At 40.2% G+C, this 17,806-nt stretch overlaps 1 protein-coding gene across 3 annotated transcripts in view; it reads right to left on the bottom strand.

The window, feature by feature from the left end:
• Nucleotides 1-16,472, bottom strand: part of ARHGAP29 (Rho GTPase activating protein 29) — an 81,369-nt gene extending 64,897 nt beyond the window's left edge. For 2 of the 3 annotated variants that reach the window (XM_006057553.4, XM_006057555.4), the window contains exon 1: nt 16,315-16,472. The gene's annotated coding sequence lies outside the window, so the exon portion shown is untranslated. Of the gene's footprint in view, nt 1-3,898; nt 4,055-16,314 lie in introns of those variants that run through there. The other variant, XM_006057554.4, reaches the window with a different exon arrangement.
• Between the last annotated feature and the right edge of the window lie 1,334 nt (nt 16,473-17,806).

Raw genomic sequence — 17,806 nt, 5'->3', positions numbered from 1 at the left:
CTTCCAAAGGACAATGAGAAGCTATCGTGCATTACAAGGTTCAACATGAGATCTGCCTCCTATCTATTTCTGCAATGTCATCTGAAGTCAAATTCCTACTCAACACTCTCAGCACTCTGGCCACCCACACACCTCTTTCTCATTTTTTCAATAATATTTGTTTACCATGACTTGTAGAGAAAATAATTTTCTATCAGGAGCTAGTATACATATTAAGTATGTTTGTGTATGGTGTATGCATGCAGGAATACATAAACATAAAACAGATACTGGCTAAGGAGCCAGGTGATGTTTTCTTACTCAGATGTTTTCTTTCCTGTTCCATTTCGTTTTTTAAAATGCCAGTTGTAACCCATCAAATTGCTCTGAGACTTACTATGGATTTTGTCCCTACAACCTGAAAAACACCAACTGTTGGACTCAACAGGGTCTTGTCTATATACAGTTCTATTTGCCTGGACTATTCTTCCTCTTTGTTTACTCATTCTGATCTCAGTTCAAAGAAGCCTTCCTGGACCTCCCCTGCCTCATAACCACCACCGCCACCAAACTAGAACAGAATTTCCTGTTGGATGCTTTATAGCATCTTATCCTTTCCATCACTGCACTTATCCAAGTTCCCATAGATGATTCATGTTTCCCTATCCAGACTATAATCTCAAGGCAATCATGACCAATGTTTGCTAACCATGTGTTTGTTCTCTGCTTATAGCAGAATGAGAGATGAAAAACTCAAAACTATCTGAATAAGTAATGATTTTGCAGGATGAATAATGAACAATAATGAATAAGCAATTTATAATGAATTTATAAACTTTATAATTTTACAAAATTTTAATTAATTTTCATAGAAATAAAATGGTTAACTCTGGTTTGTTTCAGTGTCTTGAATGGAAAATAGAAATTGTTTTTAAAAATCTGTCTCTAAAATAGTATCTTTCAAAAAAAGAAAAGCATATAAAGTTGAGTAAAGGCAAGGGTATATAAGACTGAAATCAAAGGTGGATTTCTATTACTGTTCCTCTACTTCTGATTATTAAATAAGGTGTCCTGACACTTCTTTAATAACATTTAAAAGTCCTTTATTCAATATTGTTATCCTCAAATCATTTCTGGAAATGCAATTTCTACATTTACTCTAGTTTCAAACCTATCTAACATTAATTCTTAAATGTGTAAATAACTTCTAAAATGAACTTAGGACAATTTAGGGGGCACTATTATACCTAAGTCTCCCCTCCAACAAAAACAAAACAACACTCAAGTGTCTTGTTTGGGCAGCTCTTTTACAAACCATTAATTTAGAAGACTATTTGCCTAATTTATCACTTTTGCAGCTTACTTAGTAAAGCCACTGTGATTAATTTTGATGGCTTTTAGTTTAGTATATTAGAAAACTGGTCATTGTCACTGGTAAAAAGATGGTTATAAGTTTTAAAGCGTATGTCACAAGCTTCAAATAAAACAAATCACCACCTCAGTAAAACTATTTTACTTCAACTGTCAAATTAGTAACTCAAAGTTATAGAGTGTTTCAAAAATGCTTGAACATTTTTAGTCAAGACTATCTGTAAACAAACAAAAATGATGGGGATGTGAGAAGTCAGCATTATGATGAGTAATGTACTACACTTTATTTTTACTATATACACTTTACTACTTTTCATATTTCAAACTAAAAAAAGGAAACAATACAGTTGAAAAAATGTTAATATAAAGTTAATCCATACTTTCACAAAACTGAACTATGATGAAGCGACTTAGCAAGCAAGCAATGAGAAAGTTTGGAGGATATACACTTTCCAAGATCATCCACATTACTTTCTCATGTCCCAAAATGAACCTCTAGTTGGTGGGAACATAAAATGTAGTTACCAGATACTGTAACTGTAAACTTAATTACATGAGATAATAATACGGAAAGCACACTTAGCACAACACTTGGTTCATCATGAAGGTGCAATAACTATTAGCCATTATCATTAGCAGTGCTTTACTGCAGGAGACTGTAGACATAGGTAAGTAATGAACAACATGTGGCTTCATTACAATATATCTGTAAACTGTGACCATGAAATATAGGACTGGAAACAATTCCAGAAACGTCACTGACTTTGTGGAAGCCTACTAAATATGACTTCCAAGTGAAGTTTGAACTGGGCAAACAGATTGTTGAGCAAAATATTTGTGAAACTCTTCTAATTCTCTTGCATTTCTTCCAACTCAAAGTCATCAATATAAAAAAACACATATTATCCACTTCACAAAGAACTGTGTAGCAAAGAGAAAACTACTGTGCAAAACTACTTTCTCTGTATGTTCCAAATTCTAAGTAATATGTGCATCAGAAATGTGAACACTAACTTCTGGTAGCCTGGAATGTGTCTTTTCCAAGACTTCAGTAGACTGCGTTTATCAAATGTTCTTGCCTCATGTTCCTCCACCCCAAATGTCTCCTTACAGAAGTATTTTCATTTTAGGCACCGGGCTGCCTAATTGAAAAGTGAAACAACTTCAAATATCTGTATTTAATTCCCAACCTTACCATTTCTACCTCAGGAAAAATTGCTATATATTTTAGAAATCTGCTATTTCGACACAATTTCTGATTGGTAAGAATCTTAGAGATGTTTAAAAAAAAAAAAAAATCAGGAAAATTCACCCTGGAGGTCTTTTTAAATGCACTCCTCACTAAAAGAGAAGAGGGGAATGTTGAAAACTTTTATCAGTAATATGCAAATAATTAATTTCTAAAGGAAGGCATGCAATACTCATACACTTCATTCCAGTGCAGTCAGAACTCAGCACATTTAAAGAAGATGAAGCTGCCCAACCTCCCACGCCTCCAGAATGTCTAGCATTCCTGACGGGAAGGGCTCTCCCTTGACCAGCCAAAACTACCCAAAGCCAAAGACCACATTCCCCATTTCAGCGTTTAAACAGAGTGGGAAAATGGAGCAACCAAAAAGTGTGTCCGGCTTTGATAGCGATGGACAAGAGATACTGTCCAGGAGACGCCTGGAGAAGGTGCACTCAACTCCCGCCTTTAGCAACTAACAATCCTGCTCTCCGAAAAGTTATAAACCCAATTCAGTCTTGAGGAAGACAGTCAAGAAAGATGAACATGGAGACAAGAGGTTCGTGAATTACTACAGCTGCAGTATGAAACGTCTCAGGCTTGAAAATTCAGCCGTCAAAAAGGAAAAAAAAAAAAAAAAAGTCCAGCCCTTAAAACGTCCACAGCAGACCTGGGAAAGACCATTGAGGCTTACGCGGCCTCGGAACGAAAAACCCCTCACTCGGCCCAAAAGACAGAGACGAAAACAATGCAACCACGGAAATCCTAAAATACATCGGGAATGAGACCCAGCTGAAAAGAGGACTGCTGTCAGGGCAGGTGGGGTAGGACGGGGTCAGATCAACTCTGTAGCGATAGACAGCACAGATTCTGGAGCAAACCTGCCTGAGTTGAAGTCACACTGCCAATTACTAGCCTGTGTGTTCTGACACGTTTTTCCCATCTGAAAAATGAGTTAAATAATCGTGGAACTCTCAGGAGGTTAAAATGTGTAGCGCACTTAGGAAACAGCATGCCGAACGTGGGACACGCTAAGTGTTTGCTTTTATTATCTTCTTCATCCGCTCAGGGCCACCGCTCGTGCCCTCCCGGCTCCCCCTCCGCTGCCGCGCCCCTCGTCCCGTCCGACCCCTCCCGGAGGACCAGGAGTCCTGGGCACACCGACCCGGCCCGCCGCCACCGGTCATTAGCGCACCCGCAGTGGCCTCCACTTCCCGCCGCCGCCTGGGCCGCCCGGACCCTAGACGTCAACTCGCCGGTGACCCCAATGCCCTGCCTCGGCCGCGGCAGCTGGAGCGAACGCCGCCATCCGACACTCACCGCGGCGCTTCATCCCGCGTCCCGGGCGCGAACGCCCGCCCGACACTCACGGTCGTCACGGCCGCCGCCGCCGGCCCCATCCCCCACGGCTTTCGGACGCCCGGCCAAAGCCGCCGCCGCCGCCGCCGCCGCGGCCCCTGCAGCTACCGCCACTACCGCCCCAACCCCGGCCGCCCCGCCCCCGGCCTCGCGCCTCCCGCCTCCCGGAGCCCAGCCCATTGGTCCGCGCGCCCGGGGGGCGGGGCCGGACGCGGGCGGCAGGTGGGGGCGGCCTCTGGTTCACGCGCCCGGGGTTCCGACGGTCAGCTGCACCTTGGCCGGCTGGCGGTCCTGAGCGCTGCAGGACGTGTTAGCAGCCCCGTGTGGCTTGTGGCAGAACGGGCGGAGGAACCTTAGGAATAGGTCACCTGATGACTACATCTGACAAACGAAAATTTCTTGGATGAACAATATACATTTTTTTATGAGGTACTTCTTTTGACGACCTTGTCCCTCTCTCTCCAACTCTTAAGAAAACAAAAACACGATCCAAAGCAGGTAAAAGTGTAACACAAGCCTGACTCCTTTTCAGAAAAATAAACTTCCTCAAAACCAACTAACTACTCTACCCTCTGTACAGGGTCCTATTTCCCACTTAGACCTATAAATTACTTCTATTGCACTTGCAAACTCGCTCGGAATGAGAAAAAATGTCTGAGAAAGATGGAATAACTAAAGAAAGCAGCAGGGGCCGAAAGCACATAGGTTTCCACATCATTCTACTCAGGAAAACAAGCCTTATCAGTTATCTTCATGCTGGAACATTCAGAAAGAACTGAAGAACTGATGGAGAAACAGGACCCATGGGGCGGATAGGGAGGCTAAGCGTAGTGTTGGAGGCAGAGAAAAAAAATGGTCACACGGGGAGAATGCAGAAAAAGACAAGTGAGTGTGAGGAAGAAGAGTAAGCGGAAACTGGGGAGAGAGGCAAAACCAAGGAAGACAGAAACAAGTGAGGGCAGAAAGAAGATAATGAGAAAAAAAAGAGAAAGGAGCAACCACCTACTTCCAGAAACAGAAAAAGGAAGTGAGCATGATAGAGCCAACAAGTGAGGTAGCAAGACAGGGAGAAAATACTCACTGGCAAAGGGAAGAGGAACACCTCTCATATCTTTGAACTCTTACTAAAAACAATGTTGGGGAAATAAAGCAAATTTGGCCCTCAGGTGCTACTTTATAAAAGATAAATCTGAAAACGCTCAGCTCCTTGGTTACTTTAGCTCCACGCTGGAATTTTCAGATTCAACTTACACAAATTTACCCTTCAAACTTCAAAAACAATAGTATCAAGGACATGCCATAGATACTAAGGAAACCCTAAATCCAAACTCTCCTAACCACACTTAAAAAGAACAACGCACCATGGACTCTCACCATGGAAACTGATGATGCCCTGAACTGAAACAAACTAATGAGAGGTCAGGGATCCCAGGCCAAAAGGGGGCTGGAGCACTGCAACCCTAATTAAATCCTAAGAAAAGGTTTGGGGAAGAAATATAAGAAAGTTACTCAATCTCAAACACTCTTTTATATCTATTTTTAAATACCTGTATATTAGCATAGAGAAGGAAATGGCAACCCACTCCAATATTCTTACCTGGGAAAGGCTAGAGTCTGGAGGGCTAGTCTATGGAGTCACAAAAAGTCAGACACAACTTAGGGACTAAACAATAATACATGGTTGCAAAATATGGATCATATTTAATATAATGCTTTTTACTTAAAAAATAAAATACCTGTATATTAATAATTTTGTACTCTCTTACTCCATTAATCACCACTCCCTTAATAAAGGGGATTGTGTTCCTTATTAAAGTTAAACTGACAATGTTGTGCATGAGGTCCTCATGTGTGAGGTAGAAGCAGTGGTGTGAAAAGACAGAAAGGAGCACATGGGAGGGGGGGAGAGGAAAAACACCATGAGAGATGTGGGAGGGTGAGAAACAATCGTGGAGAGGAGAGAAAGAAGACCAAGAAAGATTCAGGGACAAGTTAAGGCAGAGAAAATAAGATGGAGACAGAACAGGGAAGACAGAAAGAGAAAGAAATAGGGGGACTACCCACTAACAAGAAAAGGAAGAAAGACACTTCTCACACCCAAACAATTCTGGGCAAGTGATCCTAATTAAGCCCCTAGGTTGTTACTGGAAAAGAAAAATATGAGAACCTCAGGCTCCTCAATTACTTGGGCTCTACTATCATTTTGCAGATTTAATTTTTGAAAACTTACCCATTAAACTTTAAACATAACTGTGTCAAGATAAAAAGTACTAACAATGCTAGGGACATCTAACAATCAAATGTTCCTTCAAATCCTACTGGAAGAGAATGATGTACCACAGACACTCATCATGGAAACCACTGAGGACTAAACTGAAGGACATCAATGGAGAAGAGAGGAAAGCATTCTAAAGCCATGGAAGGTAGAGGCAAGGTAACCCTCAGAGAGCTCAACAGAGGAAAGTCCGCCCGCTGGATCTGCTCTGGGTTAACCTCAAGACCCTTCCCACCAGATCTACCTTTAAACCGTATCAAAACAGCCAACTATTGTGCACAGAACCAACAGAGTGGCTCCTCAAAGAATACTGGATGATTAACTTATAAGTACTGTTATCTGAGGGAAATTTTGAGAAGTCTCTCAATCCCAATCCTCCTCTTAAATCTTTTTAAAAAATGTATTAATTATCTGTCATCTTTTCTACTCTTTTTCCTTAGTAAGGAGGAACAGGGTATTTGGAAACATTAGTGAAAACTGTAGTTCACTTTTAAATTAAAGGGGTTATTTTATTAATTCTCCCTAATTTACATTTTGTTTAAAGAAATTTTATGTCACACAAGTGAGTTTCCAGTATGAAAAAGTACACTATTAAAACCTTTCTGCAACTCCAAAATTTTTGGTTTATAATTAAATCATAAACCATTTAAAAAAAGAAAAAGTAAAACCATCTGTATATCTATCATAGAAGTCCAATATCTTAAAACTGTTTTTACCATTTTACATTATTATTGTCTCAAGTATTTTTCTCTTCTAAAACAGAAATTCTTATCCTCTGTGATGTTACTTTTCTGTCACTCTGAGAAACTTCAACTTCCATACTGTTAAAATCTTTTCCATGTGTTCTCTGCAGTGTTAACATTTATAAGTATTCCTATTTTTGCTGGGTAGGGATCTTCATATTCCTGAAATTGATTCTGTAGCTACGTAGCATACTTTTCATAATAGAACTTTGTTCCAAAAACATTTTACAGTGTCTGTAGACACCTTTGGTTCTCACAACTGGGAAGGAATCGTACTGACATCTGGTGAATAGAGGCCAAGGATGCCGCTACGCATCCTGCCTGCGCAAGAGAGCACCTCTCAACCCTCCTCCCTCCACCCCAGCAGAGAATTACCTAGCCCCAAATGGCCAAAAACTGTCAAGACTGAGAAACTCTGCTCTAGATCCAATTACCACTTTATAAGCAATACAGAAGACAAAAGAATATGTTAAATTACATCACAGGATGCACTCAGTAAAGTCTAGACTGTGCACCATTTTATAGAGCAAACAACAGTTTCTTAAACAAATAAACTGCACTAAAATGATGAAAAAAAAATTTCCAGATTTTAAAAAAGTCTTAAAATTTTGACTACATCAATGCAGGAATAACTGAGATCAGATTTGCCCTTCCACTATATTATTTTTATACATCAGACTATAAACAGCACAGGACCATGATCCTGGAGAGATGGAATCACTAACAAATGAGGTGATCCCTACAAGTCACCCCAACTTTCTGCCTGGAGGCACATTCTAGACCATGGAACAGAAGGAGGAAGCCAAACAGAGTGTGGTGCTCTTGCTGAGGAAAGAGCAATCATAGCTCTGGAATTAGTACAACAGAGTACCAGAGAGGAAGAAGGTAGGCAGAGAAAGAGCTCCAGTAATCTGCATAGGCAACTCCTTAATTTTCTTGCTGAATTCAAAGCTGTATATGTATAGGGTGAATCCCCACAAGGATGGACAAAGAATTTCCAAGGAGCTGTAGCTGAACAATTTCCAGGGCTCTCACAAGGCTAGGAGACCTCTGAGTTTTCATCAGCCAGAGCACAGAGATCTATGGAATACTTAAGGAGAGATCCCAGAAGGACATGTGTTAGTAGTACATGAAGACCAGCCCTAATAAAATAATATTCTAGACTCACCTCAAATGAAGCTTCAACACAAGCCTCATTTTGTAAATTTCTTTAAAAAAAAAATACTGACATTTAAAACAAATATAATAGCAATCTGTGTGGCATTTACAATATATGTAGAATAGCAAAAAGTATCACAATAACAAAAACTAAGGGAGGAAGGAAATGCAAGTAAGGTTCTTACACTATATGTGAAATAGCATATTATTATTTGAAAGTATATTATAATAAATTTAAAATGTATATTAAATCTTCAGAGGTACAGTTAATAAGCCAACAGTAGTTATAAATAGAATTTCAAAAAATTGGTCAATCCAAAAGAAGGCAGAACAAGAGGAAAAGAAACAAAGAACAGATGAGAAAAATTAAAGACAAACAGCAAGACGATAGGCTTAAACCCAATCATATCAATAATTACATTAAATATAAATTCTCTAAACACCCCTATAAAAAGGCAGCACTGGTCAAATTGGACAACTGGACAATCTCCAAAAAAGTTAGACTCAATTACATACTGACTTCCCAGGTGGCACTAGTGGTAAAGAACCTACCTGAAAATGTAGGAGACATAACAGACATGGGTTCCATCCCTGGGTGGGGAAGATCCCCTGGAGAAGGGCATGGCAACCTGCCTGAAGAATACCAGAGAGGAGTCTGGCAGGCTACAATCCATAGGATTGCAAAGAGTCAGACATGACTGAAGTAACTTAGCACACACACACAATTACAAACTGCCTGTAAGAAACACGTAAATTATGAAAGACACAAGTAGGTTGAAAGTAAAACATCACAAAAAGATACACCAAGTAAATACTAATCATAAGAAAGCAGAAGCAGTTTTTAATCAGATAAGGATAAACAGTAACATTTTATAACAGTAAGAGTCAATTCATCTTAAAGACATGATCTTAAAGTGTATGCACCTAAAAATAGAGATTCAGAATATGTAAGACAAAACTTGACAGAAATGTAAGGAAAATAGATAAATTCCAATGATGGTTAAGATTTCAATAATCCTCTCTCATTAACTGATAGGATAATAAGAGAAAATCTGTAAGGATATAGAAAATTTAAACAATACTATCAATCAACTTGACTTGCCTGACACACATTTATAGAAAATTCTACCCAATGACAGAATACACAGTCTTTTCAAATACACATAAAATATTCACTAAGATATATGTAGGACCATACAGCAAGTCCCAATAAATTTAAGAGAACTGAAATCATACAGTGTATGTTCTCTGACCCAAACAAAATTAAATATAGAATAACAGTAGGAAAATCACAAATATTTGGAAATTTAAAAATATATTTTTAAATAATCCATGGGTCACATTTTCACAAGGCAAATTTGAAAACAGTTTGAACTGAATAAAAATGAAAACACAATATTTCAAAATGGGTAAGTTACACAGTAAAAGCAGTAGTTAGAGAAATACACTGTTTTAGATACCTTATTAAAAAGAAAGGAGGGTCCATATGCAGCAACATGGATGGATCTAGAGATTGTCATACTGAGTAAAGTCAGACAGAGGAGAATTATCTTATGACATCCCCTATATGCAGAATCTAAAAAGAAATTATACAAATGAACTTATTTACAAAACAAAATCAGACTCACAGAGAACAAACATGGTTGCCAAGGGGGAAGGATGGGGGGGAAGAGATAGGGAGCTTGGGATCCACATGTGCACACTGCTATATTTAAAATGGATATTAACAAGGTCCTACTGTATAGCACATGGCACTCTGCTCAGTGTTATGTGGTGGGCTAGGTGGGAGGAGAGTCTGGGGGAGAATGGATACATGTATTTGTATGGCTAAGTCTCTCTGCTGTCCACCTGAAACTATCACAACATTGTTAACTGGCTATATGCCAATATAAAATAAAAAGGTTTCTAAAAATAAATAAAATACTTGAACAATGAAAAAGAAAGGAGGATCTAAAATCAATGATTTAAGCTTTTACTTCAAGCTATAAAGCAAAGAGCAAATTGAACAGCAAGTAAGTAAAACAAAGGAAATAATGGTAAGAGTAGAAATCAGTGATTTCTTTATTTTCTTGGGCTCCAAAATCACTGTGGATGGCGACTGCAGCCATGAAATTAAAAGACGCTTGGTCCTTGGAAGAAAAGCAATGACAAACCTAGACAGCATATTAAAAAACAGAGACATTACTTTGCCAACAAAGGTTAACAGTCAAAGCTAGGGTCACAAAGAGTCGGACACGACAGAGCAACTGAACGACAACAACAAAGAAATCAATGATATGGAAGACAGGTAACAGAGAAAAACCAATGTAACTGAAAGTTGGTTCTTTGAAAAGATCGATTAAATAGATATATATCTTGCTGAACTGATTAAAAAATAAAGTGAGAAAACACAAATTACTAATATCATGAATGAAATAATCAGTACAGACCCTACAGATGTTAAAAGGGAAATGAGACTATTACAAACTTTGCCAAGAAATTCAACTCTGATAAAATGGAAAAATTTCTTGAAAGACACAAATAACCAGATCTAACACACAAAATAGAAAATCTGGGGTAACTTTATATGTACTTCAAAAAATGGATTCATAATTTAAAATATCTCACAAAGAAAACTGCAGACCCAGATGGCCTCACTAATGAAATCTATTGAACTAGATAAAATAGTCCTACAGAAACTCTCAAAAAATAGAAGAGATGGAAAACCTCCCAACTCATTTTATAAGGTCAGTATTACTCTGATACTGAAAGCAGACAAATATATTACAAGAAAACTACAGATCAAATTTCCTAATACAGTATTAGCAAGTCAAACCCAACAATATTTAAAAGAAATAACATGTTTGTCTCAAGAATCAAGCTTGGTTTAATAGTCAATAGACAAAAAAAATGTGATTATCTTAACAAATGCAGAAAAAGCATTTGACAAAATTTTGCAAACTTTCATGATTAAAGCAGTCAGCAAAGTAGTAGAATAGAAAGGAATTTTTTCAACCTTTTAAGAGGCATCTACAAAAAATCTACAGTTAACATCTTGGTCAATAATGAAAGACTATCTATGTTTTCCACTTTAAGATTAGGATCAATATTGTTACTGGGCTTCCCTGGTGGCTCAGATGGTAAAGAATCTGAGTCTGCAATGCAGGAGACCTGGGTTCAATGTCTGGGTCAGGAAGATCCCCTGGAGATGGGAATGGCTACCCACTCCAGTGTTCTTGCCTGGAGAATTCCATGAACAAAGGAGCCTGGCAGGCTACAGTCCATGGAGTCGCAAAGGGTTGGACATGACTGAGGAACTAACACACACTATTGTTACTGAAGGTCTTAGTACAAGAGAACAAGAGAAAAAAATAAAACACATTCAGATTGAAAAGGAAGAAGTAAAACACTTCATTAAAAATTGATATGTTTGTATACCTCAAAAACTCTAAGAAACCTACAAATGAGTTACTGCAACTAATAAATGAATTTAGCAAGGCCACAGAAAATAGGGTCAATATATTACAATTTTATTTCTAAATACTAGGAACAAACAATTGGACAGTGATGTCTTAGAAACAAATACCATTTATAATAACATCAGAAAATCAGATTTTTTAGGAATAAATTTAACAAAATATGTCTAAAATCCTAAATTTAAAACTATAAAACTTTAGTGGCAAGAAATTAAAGAAGTGAATCAATCAGTAGATATGCCATGCTCATTGACTGGAAGACTCAAAACTGTTGAAGACTTTCATTTCCCCCAAAGTGATGTGTGGTTTCAAGCAATCCCAAACAAAATCTTTCCTAGGTTTTTGCAGAAATTGATAGGCTGACTCTGAAATGTATATAATATGTAAAAAATCTAAGCAGCCAAAAAATTTTTGAAAAAAGAACAGATTTGGAAGATCCATAATGTCTGATTTTAAGATTTACTATAGAGTTACAGTTGTCAAAACAATATGATATTATTACAGAGAGTGAAACAGATCAACAGAATAGTCTAGAAATAGACCTACATATTTTCAAAAGGTGCTAAAGTAATTCAATAGGGGGAAAGGTGTTCTTTTCAATAAATGGTACTGAAATAACTTGATAGCCATATGAGAAAAAAATGATCCTTACTTCAGAGCATACCCTAAAGTTAACTCAACATGTATCATAAACCTAAATACATTATCTAAAACTATCAATCTTTTAAATACTGGAGCTGGAAGAGGCAACTGCATATTTTTATTTAAAAAAATTATGGGGGGACACAGCCATACCAGCTGTTCATGTACTGTCAATAGCTTCTTTTGCCCTACAACAGCAAAGTTGAGTGGTTGAGGTACTGTAGCCTGTAAGCCTAAAATATTTATGATCTGGTCCTTTAAGAATATGTTTGAGGATCTATATTCTAAGAAAACTTGGATAGAAAACCTAGGGAACAATTTCTTAGACACAAAAAGCAAGAACCATTAAACAAACAAACAAACAAACAACTGGTTAACTAAACTTCACTGAAATGTAAAGCTTCTGCTATTTGAAAGACAACTGTTAAGCCCACAATTCGGGAGGAAATACATGACAAAGGACTTGTATCCAAATTACATCAAGAACTCTTAGCTCAATAATAAAACAAACAGCACAAGAAATTAATTAGTAAAAGATCTGAACAGATACTTCAAAAAAGAAGATACACAACTGGGCAGTAAGCACATGAAATAGTGCTCAACATCATTAGTATCAGGGAAACACAAACTTAAGCCACAATGAGATACCACTAAATGCCTACTGGAATTCTCAATTTCAGCTAGAGTGAAATCTGGGATAGGAAGGATGTACAGCAACTAAAACTCCCACACATTGGTGCTATACAAGGTACACACCACTTTGGAAAACAGCCTGGCAGTTCCTTATACACATGAACATACATTTACCATAAAAGCCAGCAACTCTACTCCCTTATCTAACTCCCCAAAATGAAAAATACATTCATCCAAAAACTATACACAAATGTATGTAGCAACTTTTTTCATGATAGTCAAAAACTGGAAACAATCTGAGTGCCAATAGATAAATGCTAACAGCCTTACAAGGGAATACTACTCAATAATAAAATATCTATAACAGCAAAAAACCATGGGTGAATCTCAAAAACATCATGCTAAATGAAAGTCAGGCACAAAGAAAAGATGAACCTAATTCTTAGTAACAAAAAAGCAGGAATGGCTGCCTGGTGACTGGGCTTGTAGTGTGGAAGGTGGGGGGAGTTCTGCATGTGAGACTTTTTTGAAATAATGGAAATGTTCTACATCTTGATTATGGGGATTACATGAGTGTATACAATTGTCAAAACTTACTCATACTGTATAAAAATCTCTTATTATTTTAGTACTCGGGGAATATTAGATAAATTAAAAGTAAAATTGTAAGGTTGCTATTCCCTCCTCTGGAGGATCTTCCTAACCCAGGGATGGAACCCACGTCTCTTACATCTCCTGCACTGGCAGGCATTCTTTTCCACTAGCGCCACCTGGGAAGCCCACAAAATTCCAGGAAGTTCTACTGAAATAATCCCCGAATTCAACTTTCTCTCTCCCTTAATATTTTTCAAAATATTTTCCATCTTCTTCCTTAGAAAGAAAGTCTATGGTATTTGAAAACTTTCTCAGGGATAAATACTGGAGCATTTTTTAAGAAAAAGAAAAAACCTTATCCCAGGGAGGCAGTATCATCAAAGGGCTCCTGCTTATCAGAGTAAAAGATAAAGACAAAGCAGAAAGTACAAACCGTCCACAAAAATCCTCATCATATCCAAACGTGTTGTTAACCCTCCTTTTAAACCTCCTTGTTTCTTTACACAGGGATGTATCTTTCTGTGTTGTGGCTCATCATTATACTGGACATGAGGTGGGAAATCAAAAACAAAGTAGCCGTCAAAGCAGAATCATAGAAGCTGACTGATGATACCCTTGTATGTGTGCATTAGGATAACCAGCAACTCTGCCAAGAAGGATCATTTGGCCTTCTGTGCTTATTAAAATCATTCTCTTAATCGACTTCAATCTCACAAAAAAATCACTTCTTCCAAAAAGCCTTTTCATTTCCTCTACTGAAAATAAGTCATTCCTTTACTTTCCCATAGGACATTCAACATACTTTTCTCAGGTAACCCAAGATATTATGCCTTGGGCCCTATTTATTTGAAATTACCTGCTTCTACCCAATAGACTGAAAGTTTCTCTCACATAAAGTGGTGTCCAACTAAATTTTCTGAGTGAATGCTGAATCAATCACCAATGGTACAGGAATGAAAATCTTTCCAGGGAACCTTTTGGTCATGAGCTTTGTTCAAGTAGTACTAACGACTGAGACCAACAGCAGTGGCTGAAGCAGCGCACATTCCTAGATCAAGGGCTTTTACCACTGGGAAGAGAAGGTGCTGATAATTTAGTGGATATTCTATTTTAGGGAGGTGGGTAGAGCAGGAATGACCAGCCACCATCATTCCATGAACAGTGCTTTCTTCATCTCAGCCAGAGTTTTACTTCCTGCCAATTTGGGAACTGAAAAATTTTCAACTCAGACCTATCTTACTTCTCTTCAAATCCATTCTAGACTTTTTCTCAGAATCAGGAGACTAAGGCTATTTGAACCATAAAGCTAATGAAGCTTAAGTGTCCGGGTTCCTCACTTGCTTAGTTCCTACAATCAGGAAGCATTTCCAAGTATACATTCCTGGCAAACTGCCTAAAGAAATCTCTGAAGAAAGGGATTTAAATCTCCAAGACCCATAATTTGTTGCGATTTCTTTACTCATTCTAAATATTCACTTTCGTACTTAATTATGAATTCTTTTTCTTGAACAGGAGACTACCCCCCCCCACACACTTCCTCAAACCGAACAAGGGGGCGAAGCTAATTCCCAAAAAGAAGAGAAAAGGAAAAGGTAAATGTCAAACAAATAGTTCTTTGGTTATTTTGGCTCCACAGCCGTGTTACAGCTTTCACCTCGTAACAGAGAGATCCACCATTAGAGGCGGATAGGGGATGTCAACAACCAAAAACAAAACAAAAAAACAGTCCATGAGGGTAGTTGGTAAACAAACCTCACCCTCCCCTCTAAAGAGGAGTGGAGATGAAAAAGCGAGATGGACCCTGGAAATGTCAGAGGGGGCTCAAAGACAAGGAGACTCCCTGGCTACTTTGTTCAAGGCAAAGGAAGGCCTTCCCTCGGGCCAAGGTTTGGACTGTGGGACCTGGAACAGCCCGGGAAACAAACTCACAGGGATACCCTCTCCTGCTCTCCTCCTGGGAGCTGCAATCCTCCGCCTGTCAATTTCTATTCTGCAGAGCACAGGGCTTACCCGAGGACCAGGCTGGGATAGCGGGTGCGTGTGTGCGCGTGCGAAGGAACAGCTACAGGGGTGTGACAGAAGGGTCGGAGTGGTGGGAGAGAGAGGGAGTGTGAAGACCTACAGAGACGCCCCGGAGCGGGGCACTTGGGTAGAACCGGAACTGAGTGTTTTTCTACTTTTCATTACCGCTCCCCCCGCCAAATAAATAAATAAACAAACAGTCGGGCCTAGGTGAGGCGAAATGTGATAAGAAAAGGAAGACAGGCAACACGAAATGTCTTGTTATTTCACCTCAGCTTTCGCATGTCAGACAAAAATTTGAGAAAAAGGCACTAAACTTCCAAAAAGATCCCAAGTAAGGAACATGAAAGTGAAGACCCGATTAAAGAAACCAAAAGCGGGGGCTGCGGGGGGGTGCGGAGAGAGAGCGCGGGGCAGGGAGGGTGAAGAAGCCCCTTCCAGAATTCCGCTTAAAGGCGGATGAGCGAACGTGGTTAGAAAAGGGAGAGCGGCTGCAGGACACTTGAGGGGAACTGGAAAGGGAGGAAAGTCCACCCCGAGACTCTCTTCCCCAGATACCGGGACGGCGTCGCCTAACTGGGGGCACCGGGGTCCGCGGGTCCCTGCGACGCCCTCTCTAGCTCTCCCCGCTCTCCCTCCCCTGCCGCGCCCCTCATCCGCTAGGACCCCTCCCGGAGGACCAGGAGTCCTGGGGGCACCGGCCCGGCCCGCCGCCGACCCTCAGCGCAGCCCGCAGGCGCTTCCAGTTCTGGCCGCCGCCTGGGCCGCCCGGACCCTGGACGGCAATTCGCTGGTGACCCCAGACCCCTGCCTCAGCCGCCACGGTTGGTGCGAGCGCCGCCACCCGACACTCACCGCGGCGCTCCATCCCGCGTCCCGAACACGGACGCCGGCCCAACACTCACGGCCGCCGCCGCCGCCGCCGAGGGCTGGAGCTCGCCGCCCCCATCCCCCACGGCCCGCGGACGCCCGGCCAAGCCGCCGCCGTCGCCGCCGCCGCCGCCCCTGCAGCTACCGCCACGACCGCGCCAACCCCGGCCGCCCCGCCCCCGGCCTCGCGCCTCCCCCGGCGCCCAGCCCATTGGCCTGCGCGCCCAGGGGGCGGGGCCGGACGGGGGCGGCAGGTGGGGGCGGCCTCTGGCTCTCGCGCGCGGAGCTCCGACGGTCAATTGCGCTTTGGCCTGCTGGCGGTCCTAATACCTGCAGGACGTGTTAGCAGCTCTGTGCGGCTTGTGGCAGGACGGACGGGGGAACCTCAGGAATCAGTCACCTTTTACACCCTCCAGCAGGGAGCAGGTCCTTGTTGGTTAAGTGCACATTTCTCAGGTGGACACACAGTCAGAAATTTAGTGTTCAATTTGTTTGATCCTACTCCTTGCCACGTCCTCCTTATCCGTTTAGGAACAAAAGTACATTTTATGTTTACCTTTAAAATTGCCACACTCTTTTCTTTGTTGACTGTCATTTTCAGAAAACTAAATTACACAAAACATCAACCATTATGTAGAATACCTGACTCGTGGGAGTTGCTCAATGAATGCTGCTGCCGCTAAGTCGCTTCAGTCGTTTCCGACTCTGTGCGACCCCATAGACGGCAGCCCACCAGGCTCCCTGAATGCATGATTCTCTAAGCATTCTACTTAGCTCTTACCATTAAATGCTCCTTTACTAATGGGACTCATCAACACTTGTAGGGAAAATGAACAACCAGAATTAAACCACTTATCTAGATTTGGATCACACACCATAATGAAAAAATACAGGGTTTCCATTGAATAGTTCAAGTACTTAGTAACACTTAACTACCAAGAATACCCTTCCTGTCATCTATGCCAAGACATAGCAGACATTCTGTGAATATTAACTGAATAAATAAGTAAAATTATGGGAAAGGAATTTGGAAAAGCTCCTCAAATCTTCTCCCATTAAATCTTTTTCAAAATATATTAAGCATCTGCCATAATCTCCACTCTTCTTCGTTAGTTGGGAGTAATATATTCCAAAACATTCTCAGAGAATGGTAATTCACTTTCACAATAAAATAAATACAACCATTAACTGAGAAAGAATGAACATCAAAAATCTGTTATCTGCTGTAAATCAACTATACTTTCATAAATTTTTTAAAAAAGAAAAAATCTGTTATATGGGATAAGTAGTTCATGTGTTTGGTAAAGAAAATAAGAAACAAATACCTCCACCAAATATGATAACAGTATCCCAGCTCTTGCTATTATAAAGCCAACCGGTTTTTACCTCTAAATGTTTCTTGGTTAAAGCGGCTCAGGGTCACAGCTTTGGACCATAAGGAGTCAGAGATAATAGGATGCTGGATCAATAATGTAAC

This window comes from Bubalus bubalis, chromosome 6 (genome assembly GCF_019923935.1).
Source record: "Bubalus bubalis isolate 160015118507 breed Murrah chromosome 6, NDDB_SH_1, whole genome shotgun sequence".
NCBI classification, from domain to species: Eukaryota; Metazoa; Chordata; class Mammalia; order Artiodactyla; family Bovidae; genus Bubalus; species Bubalus bubalis.
Note: the sequence above shows the minus strand (reverse complement) of the source record. Positions and strands in the feature narration are given on the sequence as shown.